The sequence below is a fragment of the Macaca nemestrina genome, chromosome 1 (genome assembly GCF_043159975.1).
Source record: "Macaca nemestrina isolate mMacNem1 chromosome 1, mMacNem.hap1, whole genome shotgun sequence".
NCBI lineage: Eukaryota > Metazoa > Chordata > Mammalia > Primates > Cercopithecidae > Macaca > Macaca nemestrina.
In genome coordinates, this window is record NC_092125.1 from 190,780,230 (window position 1) to 190,791,183 (window position 10,954).

The 10,954-nt window shown below is 47.5% G+C and overlaps 1 pseudogene; it reads left to right on the forward strand.

The window, feature by feature from the left end:
• Positions 1-410: 410 nt before the first annotated feature.
• On the forward strand, positions 411-499 carry LOC112429101 (U6 spliceosomal RNA; annotated as a pseudogene).
• The last annotated feature ends 10,455 nt before the right edge of the window (positions 500-10,954 follow it).

Consider the following 10,954-nt stretch of genomic DNA (forward strand, 5'->3'; position numbering starts at 1 on the left):
CAGCCTCCCAAAGTGCTGGCATTACAGGCATGGGCCACCGTGCCCAACCCAAATCACCTTCTTAACCAAAAATAAATGCTACCTCTGTCACCTTCTCATCTCCCTCAGCAACCACTCGCTCTCTGTTTCTCATCTCCACTGCACAGGTAGGGGCTGTCTGCACTGTCTCCATGTCCCTACCACCCACTTGTCTTTTCTGACAGCTCTAAGGAGGCATAACTGATGTACAATAAACTGCACATACTGAAAGTGTACTATTTGATGAGTTTTGCCGTATGTATACCCCTGGGAAACCCTCGCTATAATTAAAGTAATGAACATCTCCATCACTCACAAGTGTCCTTGTTCCCATGTACAAGCTTCTTGCTCCATCACTCACTAAAAACGCCCTTGATAAAGGTACCAGTGGTGTGCTTGCTTCAGTAGCACATACACTGAAACTGGAATGATACAGCTGCTCAAGGATGATGCACAAATTCGTGATGTGTTCCATATTTTTTAATGTCTTTATTTTAAAACGATACCAGTGGGCTACCTCTCACCAAACCTGATGGGAAATGGTCATTGTCTCTCAGACGTCTCAGAAATATCCTAAATTCAATCTGTTCAAAACCAGACTGATAGGCTTATCCCCAAACCTACTTCTCCTCCAGTAGTACCACCAGGAATTGTTCCTGACACACTTAGGTGATGCTGCACAAAGCGCCTTCCATTTCACCTACACAGCTGCCTCCAACCCCTCCTCTCCATCTCCATCATCACCACCTTAGCCTCAAACTCCTTAATCACTCATCTGCAGCATAGCAATGGTCTCCTGACTGCCAACTGTATTACGTTGATGCACACACTTCACCTCCGAGCTGCAGCCAGAGGGATCTACTTGGAAAGCAAGTATGATCATGTAATCCTCACCCCCATTTATTATAAAATACGGACAAAGACTAAAATCCATAGCATGGCCTATATGGCTTATGAGGTCTGGCCTCTCCTCTCCTCTCTAGCCCTCCCTTAACCCATCCCAACCTTGTTCTCTGGTCTCTCACCACGCTGGCCTCTTTTCAATCCCTTTAACTAACTGGGATTCCCCATTACAGGGCTTGGCACATGTTGTTCTTCATCCTGAATGCTTTCCCATTCATGCTTCAGACCTTGGCTCAATTATTACTGCCTCAGAGAAGCCCTTCCTGACTTCATTAAGTGAGTTGAACGTCTTGTCCCATCTTCACTTAGCACTTAGCACCTCACCTTTGTAGTGGGTGCCACAGTTGTGATTTGATTATCTGTATGCCCATCTGTTTCACTCACAATTAACTTCCTTTACTAAATTCCTAGGGAAGAGACAGGGTATGTCTTTCTTTGCTCACCATAGTAGGCTCAACGCCTGACCTAGTCGACCTAGTCCCTAGCATTAACAATAAATATGTGTGAAATTAATGAGCACAGAGTGAGAATCTGTGTGCCATGCTCTTCTGCATATTCAGTTGCATTCACTCCTAGCACCAGCCTTGCCAGTTGGGTATTTTGTTCTTTATAAATGAGATGATCAAGGCTCAGGGAAGCTAAGAAACCTACCCATGTCACACAGCTGGAAGTGACTGAGCCTGAGTCCTTGTCAGCTCCCAGCTTCCTGGAAGGGGTGAGGGAACATCCTCATATCTACTCCCATGCTCCATGGGCTTGTGCATAGGAGGTGCTTTACAGCATTACCTCAGTTCGCCCCCAGAACTGGCCTGTGATATGGGTGCTCCAACCTTTTCCAAATGCAGTCATTTCATTGAAATACAGAAAGATTAGGTGAGCAGCCTACAGTTACTCAGCAAAATTGCAGAGCTGGCCTTGTAATCCAAAGTATCCGGGATGTTTTCACTGCACCGGGCACGATAGAACAGGCAGGTGAAATCAGCGTGGAGGAATTGTTAACTCCCAAACAAAGGTCTGAGCTGGCGGCTGAATCTCCCCTCCGGTCACATTCGCCACCCTGAGTCATCTGGGCTTTGGAAAATGCTCTTCCTTGGAGCTGCTCTGTTGGTGCATGACCCTGGCATTGGAGAGTGTCCAACCAAAGGGAAAGCAAGGGTTGGAGCCATGCTACATCCTGGTGTCAACTCAAGGAGGCCCATGTCAAGACGGGAGGTGGCAGCGTGTCCCTGGAGCTGACCTTCCACCTCAGCTTAAAAATTAATTCTGGTTTTGGGGTGGCTTCTCCACAGGTTCTGTGTCAACCATCATCTTCCCTCTGGGCACAGTGTGGAAGCACGGGGTGGGTGCGGCCCAGGCAGACAGTGCCAGGTGTCTGCAGGCCCTGGGCAGGATCAGCCAGTATCCAGCTGGACTAGAACCAAGGGCACTGGAGCTGCTTGGGCCTGAGCCTCCCTGCCTACCTTTCTTGTGAAGTGGGAGAGGCTCATCAGCTGCAGCGGCCTATGGTAATAGTGGGGTTCCTAGGAAGACTTCTCTGGGCTGGCCAAGTGGCGACCACCTTCTGACTGGTAGGATGGGCAGTCTGCCTACCTGCCTCCCTGTGGTGGATCCATTGGAGCCCCCATGTTTTCCTCTGCAGGCCCACGGCTCATGTCTTCCTTCTAGGTATAACTGAATAGAGCAGTATTTCTCGAATTATCTACAATCAATCTCAGACCCATCTTTTCAGGTCACAGCCTTTGCATGTTGTGGCAATTCCAAATTACTATAAAACATTTCTAAATTTTTACTCAGGATTTTGGTACTTAACTCACTGTGGTCTAGGAACAAGGAGTTAGCCAGTTTGCATGGTCCATGGACCACACCTGGAGGACCACTGGAATTGGGGACCCACTGTGGGCTAAGATCTTGGGGGTCGTGAGTGAGGGGACCCAGAAATGAGAAAGACCCTGTCTGTTGCCCTGGAGGAGCACAGGTTCTAGAGAAAGACACCTGAATTCAATCCTGCCTTTTCACCTGCTAGTAATGTTTGGCAAGATACTTCCTTTTGTTGTGCTTCAGTTTCTTTATCTGGAAAACAAGGATACCTATTATAGAAAGTAGCTATTGTTACCCACTGCTCATTGTCTGGACAAAGATAGATAGCATCTGATTTTCCTTTAAATTTTGGTAGATTGGGAGGCCGAGGCGAGCGGATCACAAGGTCAGGAGATCGAGACCACGGTGAAACCCTGTCTCTACTAAAAATACAAAAAATTAGCCGGGCGCGGTTGTGGGCGCCTGTAGTCCCAGCTACTCGGGAGGCAGGAGAATGGCGTGAACCCGGGAGGCGGAGCTTGCAGTGAGCCGAGATCGCGCCACTGCACTCCAGCCTGGGCGACAGAGCGAGACTCCGTCTCAAAAAAAAAAAAAAAAAAAAAAAAAAAATTTGGTAGACTGACCCCTTCCCATGGCTGTGGGGATGGGAATATAACCTAAGTGTGGCCATTTAGCAAATTTGATCTCCCTGATTATATGATTGGTCCAGAATTGTGCACACACCCAAGCTGATGCACTGAAGGTCTGCCATGGACCCCTCGCTGGATGTGTTGAAGAAGAGATGCTGTTTCTCTACTGGGGTTGCTAAGTACGAGGAGCATCTTTCTAAAAACAAAGCCAGGACAGAAGAAAGCCAAGCCAAACGATGGAGAAAAAGGCTCCTTGAAACAGTGTTTGAGTGCCTGGTGCCAGACAAGCCTAAAGCTAGACTGAGCCATGGAACTTTCAATTAGGTGCTATACATCTTTTTTATTTTTTCCTAAGTCGGTTTGAGTTTAATTTTGTTACCCACAACCAAAGAAGTTTTTTTGTTTTTGTTTTTGTTGTTTTTTGAGATGGAGTCTCGTTTTGTCACCTGGGCTGGAGTGCAGTGGCATGATCTCAGCTCACTGCAACCTCCACCTCCCAGGTTCAAGTGATTCTCCTGCCTCCGGCCCCTGAGTAGCTGGGATTACAGGCACCCGCCACCACTCCTGGCTAATTTTTGTATTTTTAGTAGAGATTGGGTTTCATCACGTTGGCCAGGCTGGCCTCGAACTCCTGACCTCAAGAGATCTGCCCACTTTGGCTTCCCGAAGAGCGAGGATTACAGGCATGAGGCACTGCCCGGCCAAGAAGTTTTAATATACCAATCATGAGATGAGGTAATGTATTGAAAAGCTCACCACAGTGTCTGACCCAGATTAAACACCCAATAAATGGAAACTATCATCATTATTCTCATCATCAAGTATCCGTTGAGGTGTATTATATGCTGTATACTGGGGATATGAAGATAAATCAGATATAATCTGTCCTCAAGAAGTTTCCAGTCTATGGGGAAGTATGAATCAAAGAGGCCCAATTCCTGTAATAAACAGGGAAAAATTCCAGCAGGGTCAACAGAGCTGGACTAACCAAGGCTCATGTGGCTGCAAGAAGAGAAAGACACTGACAGGCTGGGTGCGATGGCTCACGCCTATAATTCCTGCACTTTGGGAGGCCAAGGCAGGCAGATCATTTGAGGTCTGGAGTTTGAGACCAGCCTGGCCAACATGGTGAAACCCCATCTCTACTAAAAATGCAAAATTAGCCGGGCGTGGTGGCATATGCCTGTAGTCCCAGCTACATGGAAGGCTGAGGCAGGAGAATTGCTTGAACCTGGGAGGCAGAGGTTGCAGTGAGCTGAGATTGTGCCACTGTACTCCAGCCTAGGCAGCAGAGTGAGACTCCATCTCAATAAATAAATAATAAAACAAATAAAGATTGACTTATTATTATTTTTAAGGAAGCTAAAGGTAAGAGAAATCCAACTGACGAATGCTCAGAAAAGATTTCCTGGTCTGTTCAGCAGGTAGTGTTCCCTGCTAGCTTCACCCTTTTGATGCTTCCTAAACAAGACATGTCCTAGAGATGTTCATTCCTGCTGAGATGCACCATGCTCTTGGTATTCTGTCTTTCCCCTGCTCATTCACCCACCCCTGCGCCACACCCAATCAGTTGCCAAATCCTGTTCATTCAAACCCTGCAATGGTCTTTCACCAGGCCGTCCCCTCCCATCCATCTTTCCACTCCCTGGGCCCTGCTGCGCACACAGCCTCCACTACACTCCATCTCACCTCCTCTTCCCACAGCACATTCCGGAGCTGGTGAGATCTTCTCATTGCCTAAGAAATAAACAGCAAACCTTTAGTGGGACTGCAGGGCTTCCATGAACACTTCTCACTTTCCTGTCTAAAACAGTTGCTATTGGTACCCTGCCCATGCCCCTTAGCCCATCTGGAAAGTGACCTACAGATTTTGTGAAGGATTCTTGTACATACTGGTGGTTTCATGCCTCAAGCATCCACAGTCCTCTTCCCCAGGGCTTTCTCTGGTGGCTGGAGCTGGCTCACTCACCTGGGCAGGGTTGAATAGCCAGAGAGTTGATGTCCCTGGGAGCAACCCTCAAGCACCAGAATTCTGGACCTACCCGAGTAGGCAGACAAATACTCCGACATCATTGCCTCTCTGTGGAACAACTCTAAAGTGTGTCATACAGAGTCTCTCAGAGGGTCCCCGGTTACCCAACTTACTCACCTTTTATCGGCTTTCCTCTCTTCTCTGCCTCTCTTCGCCACTCCTTCACAGTGCTCCTTTCAACATCCTCTCGAATAAAATACTTGCACCTAGGCCAGGCGCGGTGGCTCACGCCTGTAATCCCAGCTCTCAGGGAGGCAGAGGCGGGAGGATAGCTTGAGCCCAGGAGTTCAAGACCTGCCTGGGTAATATAGCGAGACCCCATTCTCCACAAAAAGGAAAAAAAAAAAAAAGATAAAAAAAATAAAATACTTGCACCTAAATCCTTGATTCAGCATATGCTTTGTGAGGTGCCCAAATCAGGACACTTTCAAAGCCTAGGCATAATTCCCGGAGCACTGTGTCATGCACCCTTAAGTGCAACCAACTTGAAACTATATGCCCCCTGCTTTCACCCTTCCGTGACTTTGCCTGGCTGTACCCTTCACCTTGAAAGGCTTCCCACTTTCACATCTGTCCTCTCCCATCTGTTGTTCAAGAATCAACTCAGGTTTCATTGTTTTTCGTGATAAGCACAAGGAGTGATCACTTAATGCTTTGAACTCCAGAGCAGTTTATTGTTTCCTTCAGCATCACCTTTGTCCTCCAGGTTTCTCGACCTAGCAGAGTGTATTGACAAACTCTCCTTTACTTTTGTTCAACTGATGACCTCGATGGCCAGTTCTAGACCTTATCATTACCCAGTTCTGGGATCTTAGATTCCAGTGTTTCCTGGATGACCACAGATACCTTTGGCTTTCTTGCTCCAGGGACACCTGCTCTATGAGGTTATCAAGGCCCCAATCTCTTCCTCCCTATCTCTCAGCCCCTCTAGACCAGGCCTACCCTACCAATCCCAACCTGGTGAATCTTCTTCTCTAACTCACCAGTCCCTTGGCCTCTTCCATCCTTCCAGTTATACAAAACCCACGTCTCGGTCAGTTCACCCATCAGCCTCACTGGTTTCCTCTCCAACAGTGGCCTCAGAAGTGCAAATCAGTTAAGCTCATACACAGGACTTACTAGGACTAAAACTCTAGCTCCACAGCTATTTACTGTATGATCTCGGGCAATGTAAGTTTTTGGACTGCAGCCTCCTTCTCTGTAAAAGAGAAAAATAATAAAATGTTATTCTTTTACCCTCAGATAAAATTCAGTATTATGGAACCTTCAGTGTAAGGTTCAACTTTTAAATACCAAAGATGGGACAAACCCTCAGTCACTAGTAATGAGTTGTGTTAATCTTGCTTCTATTACTGTGTGTCTACTTCAATTGGTTCGGAGGGCACTTAGAATTGTGCCTGGCACAGGGTAGCCACTTCATAAATGCTAGCTGCTGTTATTACTACTATACTAGTTTCCTACGGCTGCCATAACACACTGCTACAAACTGAGTGGCTTAGAACAACAGAAGCGTATTTTCTTTTTCTTTTTTTGAGACGGAGTCTTGCTCTGTTGCCCACGCTGGAGTGCAGTGGCACAATCTCAGTTCATCGCAACCTCTGCCTCCTGGGTTCAAGCCATTCTCCTGCCGCAGCCTCTTGAGTAGCTGGGATTACAGACGCGTGCCAACACGCCTGGCTAATTTTTGTATTTTTAGTAGAGATGGGGTTTCACCATGTTGGTCAGGTTGGTCTTGAACTCCTGACCTCGTGATCCGCCCGCCTCAGCCTCCCAAAGTGCTAGGATTACAGGTGTGAGCCACCGTGCCCAGCTTGGAAGCATATTTTCTTACATGCTCTGGAGGGCAGTGTCTGCAGAGGTGGCTCTTTGGAGGCTCTGAAGGGGCACTGACTAATGCCCCTCTCCTGGCTCCTGATGACTGCGGCAGTCCTTGGTGTTTTGGTTTAGAACTGTACTGCTCTAATCTCTGACTCTATGTCCACATGGCCGTCCTGCTCTGTGTTTCTGTCTCCAGTCTCCCTCTGATTTGCTCTTACAAGGACACTTGCTATTGCATTTAGGACCCATCCTAAATCCAGGATGATCTCATCTTGAGATTCTTTTTTTTGTTGTTTGTTTGTTTTGAGACAGAGTTTCGCTGTTGTTGCCCATGCTGGAGTGCAATGGCGCGATGTTGGCACACTGCAACCTCTGCCTCCCGGGTTCAAGCATTTCTCCTGCCTCAGCCTCCCGAGTAGTTGGGATTACAGGCATGCACCACCATGCCCAGCTCATTTTGTATTTTCAGTAGAGACAGGGTTTCTCCATATTGGTCAAGCTGGTCTCGAACTCCCAACCTCAGGTGATCTGCCTGCCTCAGCCTCCCAAAGTGCTGGGATTACAGGCGTGAGCCACTGCGCCCAGCCTCATCTTGAGATTCTTAATTACACTGGCAGATACCTATTTCGTCCAACTAGGGTCACATTCACAGGTTCCAGGGATTAGGACTTGGACATGTCATTTGGGGGCCACTATTCAACCCACTGCAATTTTCATTACAAAGAGTTTCAGTGGAGAGGTGGGAGTGGAAGCCAGATTGCAGAGGATCAACAAAGAGGAGGTGAAGAAACATAGATGATTATTTTACATACATATTTTTTTGAGACAAGGTCTTTTTTTTTTTTTTTTTTTGAGAAAGAGTTTCGCTCTGTTGCCCAGGCTAGAGTGCAGTGGCATGAGCTCTGCTCACTGCAACCTCTGCCTCCCGGGTTCAAGCGATTCTTTAATCCCAAGTAGCTGGGATTACAAGTGTGCATCACTGTGCCCGGGTAATTTTTGTAATTTTAGTAGAGACGGGGGTTTCACCCTGTTGATCAGGCTGGTCTCGAACTCCTGACCTTGTGATCCGCCTGCCTTAGCCTCCCAAAGTGCTGGGATTACAGGCATGAGCCACCGTGCCCAGCCTTGAGACAGTCTCCAGACTGGAGTGCAGTGGCACAATCTCAGCTCACTGTATCCTCCACCTCCCAGGCTCAAGTGATCCTCCCACCTCGGCCTCCCATGTAGTGAGTAGCTGGTACTGCAAGCACACACTACCATGCCCAGCTAATTTTTAAAAGTTTTTTGTGGAGACAGGGTCACCCTATATTGCCCAGGCTGGTCTAGTTTTTCTGGGCTCCAACAATCCTCCCACCTCAGCCTCCCCAAGTGCTGGGATTATAGGTGTGAGCCACCAGGACCGCCCTAGATGATTATTTGAGACACTTGGTTAAGAGGGGATGCAGATGAAGGGAAAGCTGAAGGAGGACGAGAAGCAGAAGACAGATTTTTGTTCCTGTTTTAAAATATGGTGTATCCTTGAGTCTCTTGGGGGAAAAAAGATGAGAAAGACAGGGGAAGATCTTAAAGATATAGGAGAGGGAGGAACAATGAAGCAAGGAGCTGGCCCCAGGACTAAGTTGCCATCAATAAATCAGGGCTGAATGGATGAGTCAGTAAACCCCAGGCTGTGCCAGCCACAGACCAGCTACCACCAAGCAGGTCGGAACAGAGACATGGCCAGAGGAGAGAAGAGTGTGCCAAGGAGCCACCATGACAAGAGAAAACAAAACCAACCAAGCCTCTGGTGGAAGACCTGAGATTTGAAAGGGCTGAACCAGAGATCATTTGGGCAGTTTATAAACCACTTTCGTCAGTTTCTCATCTGAAGCACTGATTCCTGCTGAAGGGCAGGCAGAGCAATCAGTGTTACTTGGACAGGGGAAGAAATCGAGACCCAGAAAGGCCTTGGGGCTAGTGAAGGACACACAGGTTGTTGGGGTGTTCAGAGTTCCAGCTGAAGAGGCAGGGAGCCCAGGAAGTCCTGGTGGAGGGTGGGGTGTCCTCTGACAGCAAAAAGAGGCAGTTATTGAGGTCTTCACTCAGAAATGGATATTTTTTATTTCAATAGTTTTTGGGGTACAGGTGGTTTTTGGTTACATAGGTAAGTTCTCTAGTGGTGATTTCTGACATTTTAGTTCACCCAAGCTGTGTACACTGTACCCAATATGTAGTCATTTATCCCGCACCCCCTCCCAAGCTTCCCACCCGAGTCCCCAAAGTCCATTATATCATTCTTACGCCTTTTCATCCTCATAGTTTAGCTCCCACTTTTTTTTTTCCCCCCACAAGATGGAGTCTTGCTCTGTCACCCAGGCTGGAGTGCAGTGGCGCAATCTCTGCTCACTGCAACCTCCGGCTCCCAGTTCAAGCGATTATCCTGCCTCGGCCTCCTGAGCAGCTGGGATTACAGGCACGTGCCACCACACTCAGCTAATTTTTGTATTCTTAGTAGAGACGGGCTTTCACCATGTTGGCCAGGCTGGTCTCTAACTCTTGACCTCATGATCTCTCCGCCTCGACCTCCCAAAGTGCTGGGATTACAGGTGTGAGCCACCAGGCCCGGCCACTTAGCTCCCACTTATCAGTGAGGATGTACGTTTGGTTTTCCACTTCTGAGTTACTTCACTTAGAATAATGGCCTCCAGCTCCATCCAAGTTGCTGCAAAACAACATTCCTTTTTTTAGCTGAGCAGTATTTCATGGTGTATGTATACCACATTCCTTTTTATAGCTGAGTAGTATTCCATGGTGTATATATACCACATTTTCTTTATCCACTTGGTTGATGGGTACTTAGTTCGGTTCCATATCTTTGCAATTGCAAATTGTGCTGCTAAAAACATATGTGTGCAGGTGTCGTTTTCATATGACTTTTTTTTCCTTTGGGTACATACTTAGTAGTTGGACTGCTGGATCAAGTAGTAGATCCACTTTTAGTTCTTCAAGGAATCTCCATACTGTTTTCCATAGTGATTGTACCAATTTACATTCCACCAGCATGTAAAAGTGTTCCCTTTACATCATATCCATGCCAACATCTATTGTCTTTTGACTTTTTAATTATGGTCATTCTTGCATTAAGGCAAGGTGGCATCTCATTGTGGTTTTAATTTGCAAAAACTGAACACTTAAAATGCTGTTGCTCTTGCTACCCTTTTGCACTCTCCTCCTTGGGCTTCTGTGAGGCACATCTTCCCGGTTTTTCAACTCTTGGATCTTTCTCAAGATCCCTTCCAGAGTGCCTGTTGCTCCTCGGACCCTTTACAGTGGGCACTGTCCAGCTACTTCCCCCCTACTAAACACTTTCCCAGGGTGGGCTCTGGTGGCCCCAGGTTCCAATTCATACCTCTAGTCTATTCCTTCCAAACTTAATCTTCTGCCCAGTCCTCTCTCCTGAGCTCCAGATTCATATACCCAGGTGCCTGCTGCCCTGTCCATCTGGGTATCCCATTGTGTCTGGAATTGGTGGGTTCTTGGTCTCACTGACTTCAAGAATGAAGCCTCGGACCCTCGAGGTGAGCGTTACAGTTCTTAAAGATGGTGTGTCCAGAGTTTGTTCCTTCAGACATTCAGATGTGTTTGGAGCTTCTTCCTTCTGGTGGGTTCGTGGTCTCGCTGTCAGGAGTGAAGTTGCAGACCTTCATGGTGAGTGTTACAACTCTTAAAGGCAGGCGTCTGGAGTTGTTCATTCTTC